General features: G+C 42.8%; 1 long non-coding RNA gene across 1 annotated transcript in view; it reads left to right on the plus strand.

Moving 5' to 3' along the window:
- The window catches only part of LOC129704537 (uncharacterized), a 32,220-nt gene that overhangs the window by 3,824 nt on the left and 11,921 nt on the right, over positions 1–16,475 (plus strand). The window contains exon 2 of the long non-coding RNA XR_008724743.1: positions 6,963–7,063. This is a non-coding gene — a long non-coding RNA (uncharacterized LOC129704537). The remainder of the gene's footprint in view (positions 1–6,962; positions 7,064–16,475) is intronic.

Consider the following 16,475-nt stretch of genomic DNA (forward strand, 5'->3'; position numbering starts at 1 on the left):
CCAGGGGACAAGGGGGACACAATTTCTTGGCGGCCGCGCGCATGCACACACACACACGCATGCATGCGCGAGGCTTCGGAGGCTCAATCCAGCGCTAAATGCAGCTCAACTCTGCCTGTCTCGCCAGGTTAACCTACAGCCCTGCCAGGACTGACGGGACACCAGCGCTGCTTCTCCGTGCAAGCTGTAAACCTGGGGCATATTTCCCGCAAGTCCAGGCAGTGCTGTAGGTTAACCTAGCGGGACAGGCAGAGTTGAGCTGGGTTTAGCGTTACTTTTCTGCGCTGGCTGTGGGCCTGGGGACACAGCTTCCATCTGACTCCCGACGTCTCTGGCCACCCCCGGGCGTGCAGTGGGGGGAGGGCACTTGGGTGGGGACGGGACGGGGGAGAGCCGGGATCGATCCTGGCTGCGGATAAGGGGCAGGCCTGTGCCGAGAGTGTTTGGCACGTGTCCATCCTCCAATCATAGCGCTGAATTATCATGTCCCGCCCCATTGCCTGCTAACCGACGTTTCTCTTGTCCAATCAGCACCCTCGATCAGCCGTCCCACCCCCACTGTCTCGCAGAAAGCGGAGATTTTACCGGGTTTTAAAATCCGGATTAAAAAAAATGGGGGGGGGGGGGGACTGTCCTCCACCTCTCAATACAGGAGGGGACATGTCCCACCTGGCACCCTGGGATTTCCCGCCCTGCCCCCTCCCTCTCTGCCCCCTCCTCCCTCTCTGACCCCCCGCCCTCCCTTTGTGCCTCCCTCCCTCTCTGCCCCCATCTCTCTGGTGGAGTATTGCGTTTATGAACTAGCCGTCCCCTGTGTCGCCGCGTCCCCCCACCCTTCAATCTCTACCCCTCACCCTCCCTCTCCCCCCCCCCCCCCCCCCTAGCCGCGCCGCGCCTGCGTGGTTGGGGGCTATGCGTGAGTGGATAGGGCGGGGAATGGGGTAAAAGGAGAGAATTAATAATATTAATATAATATCAAGGGGAGGGGGGTTAGTGTGTGTGTGTGGGGGGTGGTTAGTGTGTCTGTGATGCCGAAGGCTGCCCCCCCCCCCGCAACTGCGAGTTGAGGGGATGGGCCCCAACGGGTCCCACTTGGTCTAGTATATATTATAATTGTATAATCAATACATATTATACATTTCTATTGTTATGTGACTTGAAGAACCTTAACTTATATAAGAATCTAACATCTGTAAAAATATTTCTTCAATAATGTAACCCTTACTTTGAGAGTCCAAGGTCATGGCAAGTTTAGAAATCATATTTCAGAATACTATAATAGGAACAAGCTGTAACACAGAAAATATAACTCCAGATACTTGATGGAGTAATTATTGTAATTAGGTTGGTAAAAGAATGTGCAAGAATATAATTTTTTTGAGGTGATTCGTTTAGGCATAATGTTATTGAAGATTTTTGCTTGATGCTAAGTTTTATGTTAATCTAATTGCTTGCAAATCATTCACAGTTGGACAGAATTTTGCTTAAAGGAAAAGCTAGTTAGATAGTGTTCACTTATGTTCATTTGAAATATCAAAATGAAAATAACACAGTACGATTCTGCTAATTTCTCACCTAGATGGAATAAGCTCCACATTCAATATGTTGGTGGTTTCAATCTTGAACCAAGCCCCATTGTATCATACAATTTGACTGACCATGGTTTCTGCTGGCAATATCCTTGGACTAACTGCAATTCTAAGCAATGGATATGCAGCATGCTTTATTCATTTTACAAATTGCAAAATAGTAAATTAAACTGATGGCTAAAAAATAGTTTAATTGCAGTTATAATGTCATCTTAAAAGCCTAAAGTATTTAATGCTGATGCACATGGACGTCATTTTGAGTTTTATGGTGCTATCGAACAAAAACAGGAATGCTAGAAGAACTTAGCATTCCAGTCAAGCAGTATCTGTGGAATGAGAAATCAGTAATGTTTCAGGCCAGGGATCCTTTCACAGACTGGGTGATGGCTTCGTGGAGCACCTGCACAATATGCATGCCACTTCAATTCTTAACCCAACGTGAATGCTTGTTCTAATTACAGACCCAGAGCATTAACATTTAATTCCGGGGCATATTTCTGGCAGTTACATGTTCCAATGCTCAAAAGCGACCTGTCTGCTACATCCAAGCCAAGATTACACTGGGCCATGTTTCTGAGGATGAGTAGCAGCAGTAGTAAAGATGACAGATAACAGGAAGCACCTGGTCAAATTTTCAGTTTGATGCAAAATGACCCAGTGATCAGTTGTTATTGTGTTCCATTCATGGAAAAAATAATTAAATTATATAAAGCTGAAACAAAAACAATATTCTGCAATTCAATTTTCAAGGCATGTACTTATTACCTTTATCTGTAATTCCATCCTGAAACTGGCTAGTTAATTTGTATTTCAAGATAATCTATTGTCCAATTAAGAGATAGTGATTTATTTGTCATGCATGGAGAAAACTAGAAACACGGAATGCAGCTGCTGTAATTGAAGATCTGAGAACAGGCTACTAAATCAAAATCAAAATTATTGAGTGTGAAATTTGTGGAGAGAAAGTCCTTTCAACGAAACCCCACTCTGAATCCATTGGGCCACAGCAAAATACTGCGTCAAATTAAAATCAAACCACTCCCTGCCATTTCTTACAGTTACTTGATTTATGTTATTCCTATATTCTGCCTCAAAATATAAATCGTCCACTACCTTCATTCAAAAAAAAATGGTAATGCCCCTGTCCCACTTAGGAAACCTGAACGGAAACCTCTGGAGACTTTGCGCCCCACCCAAGGTTTCTTTGCGGTTCCCAGAGGTTGCAGGTGGTTGCCGGAGGTTGCAGGTAGTGGAAGCAGGTAGGGAGACTGACAAAAACCTCCGGGAATCTCCGGGAACCGCACGGAAACCTTGGGTGGGGTGCAAAGTCTCCAGAGGTTTCTTTTCAGGTTTCCTAAGTGGGACAGGGGCATTACTTAGTAGATGGAAGCACACAAGGATAAAGAAGGAAATTTATGCTTTGCATCAGAGGATGTAGGCGAGGTATGAAACAAATACTTTGCATCTGTGACGGACATAGAGATAGTGAGATCAGTGTGAGGCCTAGTAATATGTTTGGGCAATTTGAGATCAAAACAATTATACATAAAATGAGATTATCGTGTTCTAAATAATATCAGCTTGTATTAAATCATCTAATTTTGTACTTTTGCTTACATTAATTGATAACCATAATCGTAATTTATTAGCCAAGTATGTTTATGAGGAAGGTACACAAAAATGCTGGAGAAACTTAGCGGGTGCAGCAGCATCTTTGGAGCGAAGGAAATAGTTAACGTTTCGGGCCGAAACCCTTCTTCAGACTGATAGGGGGTGGCAGGGAGAAGGAAGGGGAAAAAAGGGAGGAGGAGCCCGAAGGCTGGGGGATGGGAGGAGACAGCTCGATGGCTAATGAAGGGGAGGAAACAGCAAGGGTTAACAAAATTAAGGAGTTTATGAGGAATTGGATTTGCCATACAGTCATACTAAAAAGGCAACAAGACACACAACTACATAAAAATTGAACATAAAAATCCACCACAGCGGCTTCTCCACATTCCCCAGTGTTATGGAAGGCAATAATGTCTTATTTTCTTTCCTCCTTTTCTCCCACGGTCAGGGGAGTCGAACCATGTGCAGTCGGGGCGATTGAAGTTCCCGCAGCAGGTGATCGAAGCTCTCACGTTGGGGCGATCGAAGCTCCTGCAGCTTGGAGCTCACAAAGTCGGTCTCTAACCAGAGACCGCGAGCGCTGTTGTTAAAGTCCGCAGGCACCCGCGGTTGGAGCTCCGTGGTCGATCCCTATCAAAGGGATCGCGAGCTCGCGATGTAATAAGCACTCCAATCTTTTCTTTTCATTTTCACACTGGGGAAAAGGCTCTGGCTGTCTTTCTTATCTCATAATTTTATATAGTTCTATCAGGTCTCCACTCATCCTATGGCATTCCAGAATAAACAATCCAAGTTAGCCCAACCTCGCTTTGTAGCTAATACCCCTTAATCCAGGCAGCATTCTGGTAAACCTCTTCTGCACCCTCTCGATAACCACCACATCTTTCCTGTAAGGTACCAACCAGAACTGGATGCAATAATCTAAATGCTGCTTAGGCAAAGTCTTAGTATCAGCACTCACTACCTGGATTAACTTTCATTATCCTTGATTTACGACATTATTTTCTCTTGTGATTCAACACACAGTTATTATATTGCAGAATATTTTATCAGCCAATATTTTTAATTCAATGATATAACTTTAACTGCCTCAAGTTTGGCATCATCTGAGTTTCCTGCAACAATCTTTTTATGTCCTCTCTCATACCCTATTTGTTATATAAATCCGTACTGATACTGACTTTGGATGCTTTGCTGTTTATAATTGGGTAATTTGAGGATTCATTTTCAAGGCAAATGAACCCCCCTAGAATGGCTCGGCAGGTTGTAAACAGCAATTAAATTGTAACTAATTGGGAGATGCAGCAAAAGGAATGGTGTTCCACTCTAAAAAAGCTCACAGATCAAAAGTCAGCAGGCATAAATGTTAGGAAAGCCACGATTTTGTTAAGGAATCCATCAGATTATTATGGGGTGATACTGTAGACGGTCTGAAGAAGGGTCTCGACCCAAAACATCACCCATTCCTTCTCTCCAGAGATGCTGCCTGTCCCGCTGAGTTACTCCAGCCTTTTGTATCTATCTTCGGTTTAAACCAGCATCTGCAGTTCCTTCTTACATAGATTATTATGGGGCCCATTTGCAGCCTCACCAGAATCTTTCCCTGGTTGCTATCGTTCTTGTTAAAATATTTGACAGTAATTATTTTGCAAGCACTTCTGCCATGTTTTAATTGATCAATTTTTAATCAGTTGTTCATAAATAACTAATTGAATCATATTCATTCTCAGCAGAGAATGTACTTAGAAATAGCATTTCAGACACATAATTTGAGCACAATGTTTTCTGGATAACTGGAGAAAAAAAGAAAAAAATGAATGTAACAAGTAACTTTTCAACATTTCTGTGCTCACATTTTAGTTACTCTTAATCTTATGATTTTAGATATTTGCAGAACACTATTCTTTTAACATTTAGAAAAGAAATGTATACTAAATCTCTGCTCCATGGTGAAAGATGTGTAACAATAATTGTATACACATAATCAGATCATATGTTTTAGATCAATTGCCTGGTTTTGCTGGAAATTCTACATTAAACAACCAACCTTTCCCAGCATATGTGCTAATAAACATTGGTAGGAAAGAACTGCAGATGTTGGTTTCAATCGATGGTAGATCACAAAATGCTGGAGTAACTCAGCGGGACAGGCAGCATTATTGTTTAAATGTATGCATTCTTGCTATTCATAAGAGACTGGCTTCCAGGAGGCCTCCTGCCCAATATAATTTGCTAGATAGTCAACTTGCACAATGCAATGCCCCCAAACTAGTTTATCGCCTAATTCAGGATACATTGATTTGAAAACACTTTTTTTTTACATTTAGAAAAGACATTCTGTTAAATCTTTGTCCCTGCTGATAGATGTGCAATAATATTTGCAAACACGTAGATTAGATCGAAGGTCGGGAGATTAACTTTATGGTCTCACTGTGGTATTAAAGGCATTTCTTTGCTGCATGAAAAGATTGTAAAGTGTAATAAATGTTCTGATGATTTTGAAACAAACAGAACATAATTTGTTACTCATAAAACTTCAGCTAAGGAAGTCTTTTGGACTCAAGGGTATCCATTACTTTCAAATGTTTGTAGCACTGATAAAGTGTTGTTGAAACAATTTATAACACTTTTATTAAAATAAACTGAAATAAAAATAAGCTACTGGATACAGTCAGTAACTAACCTTATCAGAGATGACACCGTACATAGTAATGAGTCCTAGAGAATGGAGCTCTGTGTGTCTGTAATATACAAAAGTGTTCAGAAAATGAAATCAGTGTGATACAAAATGGTACCTACTGTATTTTAGTTAAGTGCCCATCACTGAGGGTCACAATGTGAGTTTTGTTGTACGTACACTGAACATTTTGAATTAGAACCCCTCTGGAGCTGTGCAAAGATGTTCATCAGTGATGACAGCAAGGGGATAATGACTTTGAATGCAACTTGCTCTTGCCGTTATTCAAAAAAAAAAGTTTTTGTATTCACCTTGTAAACTATAGAGGAAGGCAGGGTGGAGTCTGAGGTCTTAATCTTCAGACACATTTTTTTCTCTGACAGACGAAGACTGTGCTGATGCACAGAAGTCGTGGTGAATTTTTTCATTAATGTCAACCTTTGCTGAGATGTGGCTTTTAAAGTATGGTTTACTTTATATTTCTGATATTGTAGACCAACATTGTGGGAAGGCAGTCTGTGGCAGAGGACCTTTGCTTTGCAATGTTTAGTATGTTTCAGGTAATGGGTTGACAGTGACTTGGAACTTGGGCCTCTGAATGTTTGTATGTGCATAATTTGGGTGGCATGGTGGCGCAGTGGTAGAGTTGCTGCCTTACAGTGCCAGAAACTCAGGTTTGATCCTGACTTCAGGTGCTTGTGTGTATGGAGTTTGTACATTCCTTCACCAGCCATGCCAAAAAATGGCATTGAGTGCATGCCATTACTGTAGGTCATTGTTATGGATTCAAAACCAATCATTCCTCATGCAAATGTGTTTTTTTTTATGAGTCTACATAGTACTGAAGGTAGAAGAAAGAATGTGAAGTAATAGTTTTCCAAATGAATGACTTCTGCCAATCAACTCCCCCCTGGTATAAATAAAGTTCTATTGCATTGTATCGTATTGTAAGAGCGTGGTCTCAAGTGCAATATCATTACATGGAGAATGAATTTCCCATGAAAAATCCAAATAGGGAATATCTGCAATTTAATAACCACAAGTAGACGACACATAATTAATTTTGTATATTATCTATACTGCAGGCAAGTGTGGTGTGAGAAGACGAGACTATAAGGTCACAGTCCTAAATGGTGGAACACTTTAGAGACGCAGCTTAACACAGCCGCAAACTGTTCCACTTTGGGTAAGGATACATATGATGTACGGTTTAGCCATCCACTTTTAGAAAGAGTAAGGTGAGACTTATTCAGTGGGAACAATGTGTGGTATACTGTGAATGGTTATGTATTATGTTAATTTTACTTGTAGTAGACCACACTGGGTGACCAGTAGTAAATGGCAGAGCCTGATTGGCAAGGATATGAAGTAGGCTCGGGATGGCACAATAGTGCAGCAGTGGAGTTCCTGCCTTACAGCACCAGAAATCCAGGTTTGACCCTGACTATGGGATTTGGAGTTTGTACTCTCTCACTGTGACCCAGAGGAGTTTTTTTCCGGGTGCTCCGGTTAATTGTCCCTCTGTAAATTGTAAATTGACCCTAGTGTGTAGAATAGTGGTAGTGTGGTCAGCGCTGACTCGGTGGCCATAGGACCTGTTTTTGCACCATAAGTCTACAGTAACTCTAAAGTAAATGTTTGGCAGAGTGGGAGAAACTCGGACAAGTGAAAGGTGGATGTGGGAAGGGGATATTGATTGGCAGATGGAGTAAATGACAACGGTGAAAAGGAGCCAAAAGGATGTCAGGTAAAGAAAGAAGAGGAGGTGTGAGGTGTCAAGGAAGGGATGTAAATGTAAATGGGATTTGGGTGGAAAGGAACAGAGGGGAGGGGATAAAAAGGAAATATGGGATTTGGGGATGGGAGATGAGCATGTTGAAGAGGGCCTCTTCCTTGTGCTGAAGAAGGCCCTGTTTCTGTTCTGTACTGTTCTAGTTGAGGCAAGGAACTGCAGATGTTGGTTTATACAAAAGGACACAAAGTGCCGGCAACATCTCTGGAGAACATGGACAGGTGACGTTTTGGGTCGGGACCCTCCTTCAGACTACGGTCAGACTAGGGATTTTGTTTACTGTACTGTTCTATGTTCTATGTAAACTTCAGCAAATTACACTGCATCAGAAACCGAACACTAGCCAGATCAGAAAACCTAATGGCATTGCATTGGAAATATAATAATACACTTTCTTTCCTTTCGTTTTACTTTTTCTCTATTTAGTGAGTTGTTCGAAAAATAGAATCTCAATTCACTGCTTGGCATTCACTGGTATTCAGTTGTAATAGATTCTGCGGCCTCATAACATGAAGTTTGGTGAAAAATCAGTGCGAATAAGAAAGTAGAGGCCTAAAGAGTCATACACACAGCATGGAAATAGGCCCTTTGGCCCAACTTGCCCATGCACACCAAGAACCTATCTATACTAGTCCCACATGCCTGCGTTTGGCCCATATCCTTCTAAACCTTTCCCATCCATGTACCTGCCTAATTACCGAAGTAGTATTACAAGTACTGCAGCAATTTCTAAGGGGTGCAAATGTCAACCAAATATTGACATGCATTTAAAAATGCTGATTTATCTTACATTATCTTCAAAATCTCTTCCTCACCCCAACCAGTCATCTGATTAATGATAAATTGATGTATTTGGCTGCAGCAGCTTTTGTAATCAAATGCTCACATCATCCGTCTGTTTCTCATGCATTTCTCTCACATCTGCCAACAAATTTAGATTTGATGCCCTCAGCAAAATTGCTTCTCTTTTACCTTGGCTTCATCCAATTTATCAAAATTAAGGCAATCAATCCTTTTGGTATAGTGCTCAGCGGCAGGAACTAAATCAATGAAGAATACAATTATGTTGTAAAATAATAAGATCTTCTTGTTATCAGAAGATGAGGTTTTGCTTGATATAATGTTAAAGCGGGTGCGATATTGCATGGTACCACAGTTTACCGAAAAGAGATGACTGCTTCCAGCTATAAAATGTTTGAAGTAGTGAAACATCCTTCAACTGAAGGAGAAAGCAAAATTCTGAATGACTATCAGTACAATTTTGCAGACACTACTGTGCAGCTAATTTGAGTGAATGTAAGCTCATTCAATAGTTGAAACATTAATACATCACAATTACGCTCTCTCCCATTCTATTGCTTGCAGAACCCATCACATCTTTCAGTCAATTGTTATTCCTTCTTGCATTGGCTCCTGCCCACTCCCAATTGCCCCAAGAAAAAAATGATTCATTGCTGAAATACACAGAAGTATTTTATTAATTTATTCATTCATGGGATATGCTAGAAATAACATAATTTATTGTAACATCTCTAATTTCCCTTGAGGTGAGAAGGTAGTTGAGAGTCAAGCATATTGTTGTTTGTGTGCAGTCACATGTAGACTAGACACAATAAGGACAGCAGGTTCCTTTTGCTTTGTGAACCAGCTTGGTTTTGGGATCACTTCACTCACTTCATTGTTATTATTACTAATAGTTGCCAGGAGCTGTCTGTCCTACTCTTCCTTGTGTACTGAACCTTAACTGTATCAGAATTGTAAGTGCAGATCAGAGACCAGTGGTTATCAGACTCCCAAAAGCCTTTCTTCCTTTGCGCAAGTCAAGAACATGACGAAATACTCTCTGCCACCTGGATTTTTGCTCAGCACTGCAACATACGGAAACTTGACACCATTCAGTTGTTTTAGTTTAGTCTAGTTTAGAGATACAGCATGGAAACAGGCCCTTTGGCCCACCAATTCCGCGCCGACCAGCGATCCCCACACATTAAGACTACCCTACGCACACTTGGGACATTGTTTTTTACATTTATACCCAAGCCAATTAACCTACAAACCTGTACCTCTTTGGACTGTTGGAGGAAACCAAAGCTCTCGGAGAAAACCCACGCAGGTCATGGGGAGAACGGACAAACCCTGTATAGACATGCACCCGTAGTCGGGATCGAACCCAGGTCTCTGGCTCTAAGGCAGTAGCTCTACCGCTACACCACCGTGCCGCCCTATTGTCAAGTTGAGTTTCTTGTCACGGGCAAAAGTACGGTGTGATTCATCCTAAATTAAAATCTTGCTTGCAGCAGCATCAGAGGAAATGCTTTATTAATGCCTTATTATTCACTCTCTCCATCATCAGCAGCAGGCTGTACAATTTACACTGTGCAGCAGCAATTCATTACAACTTCTTCAGCAGCACCTGACAAACATGTCGTATTTACCACTTCAAGTACAGGGGCAGCATAACATACAAACCACTTTAACATGCAAGATTCCATCTGAATCACGCACTTTCTTCGTTAGAAATAATCACTGTTCTTTTGCTGTCAGAGCTCTGACACCAATAGTTCATCATGCACATGGATGGCACTGTTCAGCAATGTAGCTCACCCCTCTACCTTCTGAAGGGCAACCATGGATGAGGAATAAATGCTGCCCTTGCTAGTAATCCAATGTTCCATAAATGAGGTAATAGGGAAAAAAAATTCACAGCCAGTGAAAAGGTCAATGTTGTCTTCCTCTATAACTAGGAACAGGCAGTGACATTTCTACTGCACATCCTCCATTTAAAAATGGAATTATGTCAGACTGAACAATAAAGAGAGCAATTAACGATAACAGATTGGTCTGAAATTGGTTATTGAATCGACCAAATCATATCTTTCTGCTAGAATAACCATTGCGAGTAAGAAGCCATAAAATCAGAATTGTCCATTTGTTCATTTTAATATTCTCTCTTGGGGCCTTATTTGATGTAGTTTACTTTAGGACATTAATGGCTTTTTCCAAACATGCAGCATTCACCAAATTCAACCTTTTCTCTTCTTCCTCATTTTCTGCGGCTTATCATCAATCTGTTCTTCAACCGTCCTTTTGTGTTCTGCCGTAACCTAGGAGATGAGGGAGCTGATGATGTACACTTTGTTTGTCAGCACAGATTCTCTGCAGATGAATATCTACATGGGCATATCAATGTTAAATACTATATCTGGCTGGTAAATTACACAATTGCTTTTATGTTTATAGTCATAGATTCATAGAATCATACAGCATGGATGGTTTATAATGGTTTTTAATGTGCAGGAAAGCAGCAGAAGGACAGAACTGTTACATAGAACTGTCAGCTCTGCTGGACACTTTGATATGTTTTGTCAGCTTCAGAATGACCTTGAGAATTGCAGTACTGCATAAGCACAGAAGATGGTGCTACAGGGGTGTATTTCCATTTAAAAGGATGGATTTACAAGTATAAAGAGCCTGTCCCACTTGCCGATATTTTTCGGCGACTGCCGGCGTCATTGATTGATGTATCAGGGTCGCTGAAAGATTTAGAACATTTCAAAATCCAGCGGCGACAAAAAAAATGTTGCGACACCTGAGGAAACATCACGCGTCAATACGTCATCACGCCCCGTCACCGGCAAGTCACGCTGCATCACTCCGCATCATGCCACAACTTTGTTGGTGACCTGACACGCCAGTCAATGATGCCGGCAGTCACTGAAAAAATCGGCAAGTGGGAGAGGCCCTTAAAGAAGCTACACAGAGACACACTCATTTATGCCTTTTCAATGTTTCTGTTTCTAATTGTAAATGCAATGCCTCCTAGTGTTTCTGAATTTAAAAAAATTCAGTTTGCTTTTCCTTCTGGTTTTCGCAATCATTCATCTGATTCTCGAACAGCGGCACGGTGGCGCACTGGTGGAGCTGCTACCTTACAGCACCAGGGACCCGGTTTAAAGCTGACTGATGACTCCTGTCTGTATGGAGTTTTGTACATTCTCCCCGTGACCGTGTGGGTTTGATCCGGGTGCCCCGATTTCTTCCCACATTCCAAAGACGTACAAGTTTGTAGGTTAATTAGATACGGTAAAACTTGTAAATTGTCCCTAGCGTGTAGGATAGTGCAAGTGTACGGGGATCGCTGATTGACGTGGGCTCAGTGGGCCGAAGGGCCAGTTTCTGCGCTGTATCTCTTAAACTAAACTAAACTAAACAACTAAACTGATTCTAACTCATTTTGCAAGGAAATGGCAACTGAAGCAGTGAGTGTAGCAGCCCGTCTCTTGGGGAAGAAGCGTCCTGTCCCAAAGTGTCTCTCCTAGTCCTTCAGAGATGCTGCCTGTCCTGTTGAGCCACTCCAGCACATTGCGTTTTACGCAAGATTCCAACATCTGCAGTTCCTTTTGTCTCCACTGAGCTTCTTACATATGTCTGTTACTGGTTTCTGGGAATTTGGATTGATCTGCAAATGGACAAGTAGATGACATTCAGAACTTAAAAGACCAAGAGAGCTTAAATTTCCCCTCCAAATTAGATATCTTAATTCCTTAATTATCACTGGATCAAATCCTGGAACTGCGTCTCTATGGCATTTTGGAAGTGATTTCACCGCATGGACCACAGTGATTTGCAAAGCTTCTCCCTACCTTCTCAAGGGAACTTACAAATGTCCGCTTATTAGTTATACTTTTATCAATAGTATAGTAATGCCGCTCCAGAATTTGTAATGTAGAAGCAGTAGCAAGCACCTTTGGCCTCAAAGAAACCTTCCTTTCATGTTTTCTGAATGCTTGCTTTTACAAGGCAGCAATGATATATTATTGATTCTGCTGTCCTGCCAACGTTACTGGACGCACTGGGGGAACTCAAGAAGAGATTCTCTGACATGGAGCCAGCCTTCCTGATGAGTTTGTTAATCCTGTCCGCATCCGCGGCCTTCGCCCTGCTGCCCCTGCACACAACAGCGAAGAAGATGGCACTGGTTACCACCGACCATCGATACTATATATGTATCAATTGGTGCAAAATAAAGGTACTAGTGGCATGCCTTGAGGAGATTTCGCAGTGGAGCAAAAGGGGACAGCAGGAATCACACAGGTGCTGCCGGCCCTGCTGACTTACTCCTGCATGGAAACAGGCCCTCCGACCCTGCAAGTCTACACCGACCATCGCTCACCCATTCGTACTAATTCTATGTTATCCCATGAGTTCATCCATTCCCTTCCTATTAGGGGAAATTTTAAAGAGGCCAATTAACCTACAATCCCACATTTCTTTTGGGGATGTGGGAGGAAACTGAAACACCTGGAGGTAACTCACGCAGAGAACGTGCAAACTCCACACAGACAGCACCCAGGGTCAGGATTGAACCCGAGCCTCTAGCGCTTTGAGGCAGTGGCTCAACCAGCTACACCACCAGCTGGTGTTTTCAGCATTCACTATTTTTATTTAAGATTTCTAGTATCTGCAACTTCTGAGTTTCATTCTCATCAACACGAGTCCCTTCCTGAGTTCAACTGAGGAGGAGGGAAGGAGCAGAAATGAGTGGTGATCACTGGAATGCCATCCTGTCTCCATGGAATATTGACCGTCCTGTCTCCATGGAATATCTCTCTCTTCCTCCCTCCTCTCTCTCTCTCCCTCCCTTCTCTTCTCTATCCCTCCCTCCCAGCCACGGCTCCACCCCTCTCTCTCCTCGGGGAGATGCGGTGATCAATACAGGGAGGGCCGGGCCACTGATACTAGCCAGTGCCTCCCCAGCCATTGACCACACCACACGTCACTGGTTTTGAGCCCATATCTGAGGAAGGATGTGCTACTGTTGGAGAAGTGTCCCATGGCGATTTACTAGAATGATCCCAGGAATGATTAGGTTAATAAATGATGAGCGTTTGAAGGCACCGGGCCTGTACTCATGGAGTTTAGAAGGAAGAGGGGGGACCTCATTGAAACTTACTGAACAGTGAAAGGCCTGGATGTTTCCACTAGTGGGAGAGTCTAGGACCAGAGGCCACAGCCTCAGAATAAAAGGAGGAGCAAGCAGAGGGTGGTGAATCTGTGGAATTCATTGCCACAGATGGCTGTGGAAGCCAAGTCCATGGATATTTTTAAGGCAGAGGTTACCGATTCTTGATGAGTAAGGGTGTCAGGCGTTATCAGATGAAGGCAGGAGTATGGGGTTGAGAGGGAAAGATAGATCAGCCATGATTGAATTGATGGGCCACATGGTCTAATTCTGCTACTAGAACATGAACTTACGAACACTGTTCCATTCTACAACCGCCCCAAACATTTATTCCCCTCCTACAGCACCCTCTGAATACTGTGAGAAATGAAATATCTCCTTACTTTTCGGATTTACACTTCTCAGCACAGTAATGGTCCAAGATGAAACTTTGATTAGCTGGGAATGTCACTTTTGAAAGCAGCACTCATTGCTACATTTGTAATGATAAAGCTGTTTTCTAATTATTGAGAAGCTTGTTATTACAATACTGTATTTATTTTTTATGCCATTGTTGTTGAGGGGAAGTACTTTCTAAAGTATCCACCAGAGGACGCCAGCAGACTAAATGCTAACGCTCCAAGCACCAGCATCGTATAGTGTCCATCAGATTTTTGTTTTTGTTTGAGTTTTAGAGACAGAGCGTGGAAAAAGGCCCTTCGGCTCACCGAGTTTGTGCCGACCAGCGATCCCTGAACACTAGTTCTATCCTCCACACTAAGGACAATTTACAGAAGCCGATTAACCTACAAAGCTGCTTGTCTTTGGTTGTGGAAGGAAACTGGAACACCTAGAGAAAACCACGGGTTCACAGGATGAGCGTACAAACTCCACACAGACAAGCACCTGTAGTCAGGATCTAACCCAGGTCTCTGGCACTGTAATGCCCCTGTTCCACTTAGGAAACCTGAACGGAAACCTCTGGAGACTTTGCGCCCCACCCAAGGTTTCCGTGCGGTTCCCGGAGGTTGCAGGTGGTTGCCGGAGGTTGCAGGTAGTGGAAGCAGGTAGGGAGACTGCCAAAAACCTCCGGGAACCACACGGAAACCTTGGGTGGGGCACAAAGTCTCCAGAGGTTTCCGTTCAGGTTTCCTAAGTGGGACAGGGGCATAAGGCAGCAATGTTGCCTCTGCACCACTGTGCTATAATAATTATCTTATTTTTTCTACGTCTGACAAGAAATTTGATTACATATCAGAGGTGTGAAGAAGGGTTTCTACCCGAAACGTAATGTATTCCTTTTCTCCTGAGATGCTGCCTGACCTGCTGAGTTACTCCAGCTTTTTGTGTCTATCTTCGGTTCACTTACATTACTTGGTTTAATGCAGTCAGATGTCAGAAGACCAACTTCATTTGTCATTTAGACCACCAGTTTACAGTCAACATTTCAGTGTGAAATTGCTCGGCAATGAAGAATAAGCTGATAAATTATTTTTAATTATAATTTAAATCTTGGGCTGTGACGTCCATTTTAAGAGATTCAGGGTATATATTGAACAAATGATATCGCAAAACCTGAAATGATTTATCTACATGTGAGCCTGCTTGGTGTGAATTATACATGGCAGGAGCTCAGGGTACCAGTTTTGTTCTATTTTCAGCAGCTTTTCCTTTGCTGCCAAGTGAGGTGGCACAGAATGACGGATGGCATGCTGAAGCAATTGAGACATGTGACTCAAACTGAAATGCTTTTGTGCTGCATGGCCTGAACTGCAATAATCTCTCGTTTTATTTCGCTGCTCCTCACAAAGCGTTAGTAGTGTTGTGGGGAAGAGGATGCACTGAGCGCCGCCTTTATGTGGAGACAAAGTATTGCTTTCAGCTCGTAAAAACGATCGCCGCCAGTGGAAGAAATACACGATGGACTGCTGCCAGTGATCACTCAAAGAGGTTGGGGCAAAAGGTTGCAGCTGCAGTTAGTGGACATGAATAGGACATTAAGCAAGAACGAAGACTGCGTCGTCCACCTTCCTTGCCATTGCTCATGGAAGTCTGGAACCAGAATGCCATGTCTATTGTGTCTTCAAATTCATTCACCCTTAGTGCCAATGATGCAGTGAAGGATTTTGGAGAAGCATATGTGGTCAGAACTGGAGAAACTTGGTAGTTTAGAGCTATAGCACGGGAAACAGGCCCTTTGACCCACCGGGTCCGCGCTGACCAGCGTTCCCTGCACATTAACACTCTCCTGCACACACTAGGGACAATTTTTACATTTACCATGCCAATTAACCTACAAACCTGGACGTCTTTGGAATGTGGGAGAAAACCGAAGATCTCTGAGAAAACCCACGCAGGTCACGGTGAGAATGTACAAACTGCATTAAGACAGCACCTGAAATCGGGATCGAACCCGGGTTTGTGTGGTTGCATGGCACAGCATTGTTGAGGGCTTGCTTTATAAATGGTGAGCCTACTACACTGGGGAAGCAATCCTGGTTTGTTTTGTTCATCTCCCACTTCCTCAAATTTCTGGGATTCTTGAGGGGAAGGAATCCAACTCCTCAGGAGTTAACTATAAACTTAGAGATAAAATGGAGGCATCCAACTCCTTAGGAGGTATAGACACAAGGAACTGCAGATTCTGGAAACTTGAGCAAGAAACACAAGTGCTAGTTTAACTCAGTGGGTCAGGTAGTATATTTGGAGAACATGGTTCGAGTCGAAAAGTATCGAATTTCCAAATTCTGAACGATGGATCTCTCACCTTCCCATAAGCATTGAACCCCAACCCCAACTCCATATTCTCACCATGTCCTCCCCATTAACACAACTCACTTCTGCTTTCTGTTTAAAAAAAGCAAT

This window comes from Leucoraja erinacea, chromosome 16 (genome assembly GCF_028641065.1).
Source record: "Leucoraja erinacea ecotype New England chromosome 16, Leri_hhj_1, whole genome shotgun sequence".
Lineage (NCBI taxonomy): Eukaryota > Metazoa > Chordata > Chondrichthyes > Rajiformes > Rajidae > Leucoraja > Leucoraja erinaceus.